The 5,000-nt window shown below is 65.1% G+C and overlaps 1 non-coding gene across 1 annotated transcript; it reads left to right on the plus strand.

Moving 5' to 3' along the window:
- The first annotated feature begins 2,191 nt into the window (after positions 1-2,191).
- LOC141979391 (5S ribosomal RNA) lies at positions 2,192-2,310 on the plus strand. The gene has a single exon (XR_012636807.1). It is a non-coding gene; the product is annotated as a 5S ribosomal RNA (ribosomal RNA).
- The last annotated feature ends 2,690 nt before the right edge of the window (positions 2,311-5,000 follow it).

Genomic DNA, 5,000 nt, shown 5'->3' on the forward strand with positions numbered 1-5,000 from the left:
CACCGGGCCTGCACCGGGGGTGCGAGGGGACGACGGGGTCCCCGGAGGAAAAGAGCCGGAAAAGGGGGGGCTCGGGGGGGCCGGGGGCCGCCCCACCTGCCAACGTGCCCCTGTCCCCCCTCACAAGATCGGGTACAACGCGCAGATTGGTCCCCGAGGCTCATCTCTGGTTCTCACAGGTTCCGAAAAACCTGTTCTCAGAAATCTCCTCGCACCCGTCAAAATGAACTAGTCGAAAAATCCAACCGCCAATTTAGGGGGACCAATCTGAAATCCTATCCGACCTCCTGGTTCTCTCGGTCGGCCGAGGGCACTTTTGGCGACCCCATCCGGACTTCCGTGAGACTGCCGGCCATCAGGTCAACCCGTCACTTTGAATGGGGTTGACCTGATGGCCGAGCAGGGACTTAGACATTTTTTCAGCCTTTTCCTCGGGGTTGACCTGGTGTCCCGGGGGGACTTAGACATTTTTTTCAGCCTTTTCCTCCGGGTTGACCTGGTGTCCCGGGGGGACTTAGACATTTTTTCAGCCTTTTCCTCCGGGTTGACCTGGTGTCCCGGGGGGACTTAGACTTTTTTTCAGCCTTTTCCTCCGGGTTGACCTGGTGTCCCGGGGGGACTTAGACTTTTTTTCAGCCTTTTCCTCCGGGTTGACCTGGTGTCCCGGGGGGACTTAGACATTTTTTTCAGCCTTTTCCTCCGGGTTGACCTGGTGTCCCGGGGGGACTTAGACTTTTTTTCAGCCTTTTCCTCCGGGTTGACCTGGTGTCCCGGGGGGACTTAGACTTTTTTTCAGCCTTTTCCTCCGGGTTGACCTGGTGTCCCGGGGGGACTTAGACTTTTTTTCAGCCTTTTCCTCCGGGTTGACCTGGTGTCCCGGGGGGACTTAGACATTTTTTTCAGCCTTTTCCTCCGGGTTGACCTGGTGTCCCGGGGGGACTTAGACTTTTTTTCAGCCTTTTCCTCCGGGTTGACCTGGTGTCCCGGGGGGACTTAGACTTTTTTTCAGCCTTTTCCTCCGGGTTGACCTGGTGTCCCGGGGGGACTTAGACTTTTTTTCAGCCTTTTCCTCCGGGTTGACCTGGTGTCCCGGGGGGACTTAGACATTTTTTTCAGCCTTTTCCTCCGGGTTGACCTGGTGTCCCGGGGGGACTTAGACTTTTTTTCAGCCTTTTCCTCCGGGTTGACCTGGTGTCCCGGGGGGACTTAGACATTTTTTTCAGCCTTTTCCTCCGGGTTGACCTGGTGTCCCGGGGGGACTTAGACATTTTTTTCAGCCTTTTCCTCCGGGTTGACCTGGTGTCCCGGGGGGACTTAGACATTTTTTTCAGCCTTTTCCTCCGGGCTGACCTGGTGGCCGAGCGTCTCGCCGTCCGCGGCCGGAGCTAGAGATGCCCCCCCCCCCAGGCCAGCCTGCGAAGCCGCGGCCAGGATCGGGCCCCTGGAAGTCTGACTAAAAATTTTCACCGACCCCAAAAACGGTTAGGGGGGGCCTCATAAAGCCTCCGGAGCGAAAAAAAAAAAAACGGAAAAAAGGATCGGGCCCACCCGAGGCAGGGGAGTCAGTAAGGGAAAGGGGACGAGGCGGCCCGGAGCCGGGTGCCCGGAGCCGGGTGCCGGCGGCCAGGATCGGGCCCCTGGAAGTCTGAAAAATTTTTTTCACCGACCCCCAAAGTGGTATTGGGGGGGGCTCATAAAGCCTCCGGAGCGAAAAAAAAAAAAACGGAAAAAAGGATCGGGCCCACCCGAGGCAGGGGAGTCAGTAAGGGAAAGGGGACGAGGCGGCCCGGAGCCGGGTGCCCGGAGCCGGGTGCCCGCGGCCAGGATCGGGCCCCTGGAAGTCTGAAAAAAAATTTTTCACCGACCCCCAAAGTGGTGTTGGGGGGGGCTCACGAAGCCTCCGGAGCGGAAAAAAAAAACGGAAAAAAGGATCGGGCCCACCCGAGGCAGCGGAGTCAGTAAGGGAAAGGGGACGAGGCGGCCCGGAGCCGGGTGCCCGGAGCCGGGTGCCCGCGGCCAGGATCGGGCCCCTGGAAGTCTGAAAAAAAAAATTTCACCGACCCCCAAAGGGGTGTTGGGGGGGGGCTCATGAAGCCTCCGGAGCGAAAAAAAAAAACGGAAAAAAGGATCGGGCCCACCCGAGGCAGGGGAGTCAGTAAGGGAAAGGGGACGAGGCGGACCGGAGCCGAGTGCCTACGGCCATACCGGACGGAAGGCCCCCGATCCCGTCCGATCTCGGAAGGTAAACCGTCCCGGGCCTGGCTAGTACTTGGATGGGTGACCGCCTGGGAATCCCAGGTGCCGTAGGCAGCTTTTCCCGCTGCGAGCCAGCTCTCTCCTTTTCTGGGGAACAAGGGCAGGGTCGCCCTGCCAGGGGCCCTGGGGCTGAAGTCCCTGCCGGCCACCAGGTCAACCCGGAGCCTGCCCCTCTGCGGCCAGCAGGTCAACCCCATACCGGCAGGGGGTTGACCTGGTGGCCGGGAAGCAGAGCGGCCAGCAGGTCAACCCCATACATTCAGCGGGTTGACCTGGTGGACGGGAAGGAAAGCGGCCAGCAGGTCAACCCCATACTTTCAGCGGGTTGACCTGGTGGCCGGGAAGGAAAGCGGCCAGCAGGTCAACCCCATACATTCAGCGGGTTGACCTGGTGGCCGGGAAGGAAAGCGGCCAGCAGGTCAACCCCATACATTCAGCGGGTTGACCTGGTGGCCGGGAAGGAAAGCGGCCAGCAGGTCAACCCCATACATTCAGCGGGTTGACCTGGTGGCCGGGAAGGAAAGCGGCCAGCAGGTCAACCCCATACATTCAGCGGGTTGACCTGGTGGCCGGGAAGGAAAGCGGCCAGCAGGTCAACCCCATACATTCAGCGGGTTGACCTGGTGGCCCGAAAGCAAACCGGCCACCAGGTCAACCCGGAGCCTGCCCCCGCGGGCAGGGGCCAAGCGGACCCCCCTCCGCCCGGGCTTGCCCTGCTCCGAGCCGGGGCTTAATCCCCGTCCGGCCACCAGGTCAACCCGGAGCCTGCCCCTCTGCGGCCAGCAGGTCAACCCCATGCCGGCAGCGGGTTGACCTGGTGGCCGGGAAGGAAAGCGGCCACCAGGTCAACCCCATACTTTCAGCGGGTTGACCTGGTGGCCGGGAAGGAAAGCGGCCACCAGGTCAACCCCATACTTTCAGCGGGTTGACCTGGTGGCCGGGAAGGAAAGCGGCCAGCAGGTCAACCCCATACATTCAGCGGGTTGACCTGGTGGCCGGGAAGGAAAGCGGCCAGCAGGTCAACCCCATACATTCAGCGGGTTGACCTGGTGGCCGGGAAGGAAAGCGGCCAGCAGGTCAACCCCATACATTCAGCGGGTTGACCTGGTGGCCGGGAAGGAAAGCGGCCAGCAGGTCAACCCCATACATTCAGCGGGTTGACCTGGTGGCCGGGAAGGAAAGCGGCCAGCAGGTCAACCCCATACATTCAGCGGGTTGACCTGGTGGCCGGGAAGAAAAGCGGCCAGCAGGTCAACCCCATACATTCAGCGGGTTGACCTGGTGGCCGGGAAGGAAAGCGGCCAGCAGGTCAACCCCATACATTCAGCGGGTTGACCTGGTGGCCGGGAAGGAAAGCGGCCAGCAGGTCAACCCCATACATTCAGCGGGTTGACCTGGTGGCCGGGAAGAAAAGCGGCCAGCAGGTCAACCCCATACATTCAGCGGGTTGACCTGGTGGCCGGGAAGGAAAGCGGCCAGCAGGTCAACCCCATACATTCAGCGGGTTGACCTGGTGGCCGGGAAGGAAAGCGGCCACCAGGTCAACCCCATACAGGCAGCGGGTTGACCTGGTGGCCCGAAAGCAAACCGGCCACCAGGTCAACCCGGAGCCTGCCCCCGCGGGCAGGGGCCGGCATACCCCCGTCCGTCCGGGGTCGCCCTGCCCCGGGCTCCGGGCTTAAGTCCCGAGCGGCCACCAGGTCAACCCGGAGCCTGCCCCCGCGGGCAGGGGCCGGCGGACCCCCGTCCGTCCGGGGTCGCCCTGCCCCGGGCTCCGGGCTTATTCCCCGTCCGGCCACCAGGTCAACCCGGAGCCTGCCCCCGCGGGCAGGGGCCAGGCGGAGCCCCGTCCGTCCGGGGTCGCCCTGCCCCGGGCTCCGGGCTTAAGTCCCGAGCGGCCACCAGGTCAACCCGGAGCCAGCCCCCGCGGGCAGGGGCCGGCGGAGCCCCGTCCGTCCGGGGTCGCCCTGCCCCGGGCTCCGGGCTTAATTCCCGTCCGGCCACCAGGTCAACCCGGAGCCTGCCCCCGCGGGCAGGGGCCAGGCGGACCCCCGTCTGTCCGGGGTCGCCCTGCCCCGGGCTCCGGGCTTAATTCTCCTCCGGCCACCAGGTCAACCCGGAGCCTGCCCCCGCGGGCAGGGGCCAGGCGGACCCCCGTCCGTCCGGGGTCGCCCTGCCCCGGGCTCCGGGCTTAATTCTCCTCCGGCCACCAGGTCAACCCGGAGCCTGCCCCCGCGGGCAGGGGCCGGCGGAGCCCCGTCCGTCCGGGGTCGCCCTGCCCCGGGCTCCGGGCTTAATTCCCGTCCGGCCACCAGGTCAACCCGGAGCCTGCCCCCGCGGGCAGGGGCCAGGCGGACCCCCGTCTGTCCGGGGTCGCCCTGCCCCGGGCTCCGGGCTAAATTCTCCTCCGGCCACCAGGTCAACCCGGAGCCTGCCCCCGCGGGCAGGGGCCAGGCGGACCCCCGTCCGTCCGGGGTCGCCCTGCCCCGGGCTCCGGGCTTAATTCTCCTCCGGCCACCAGGTCAACCCGGAGCCTGCCCCCGCGGGCAGGGGCCGGCATACCCCCGTCCGTCCGGGGTCGCCCTGCCCCGGGCTCCGGGCTTAATTCCCGTCCGGCCACCAGGTCAACCCGGAGCCTGCCCCCGCGGGCAGGGGCCAGGCGGACCCCCGTCCGTCCGGGGTCGCCCTGCCCCGGGCTCCGGGCTTAATTCTCCTCCGGCCACCAGGTCAACCCGGAGCCTGCC

This window comes from Natator depressus, chromosome 28 (genome assembly GCF_965152275.1).
Source record: "Natator depressus isolate rNatDep1 chromosome 28, rNatDep2.hap1, whole genome shotgun sequence".
NCBI classification, from domain to species: Eukaryota; Metazoa; Chordata; order Testudines; family Cheloniidae; genus Natator; species Natator depressus.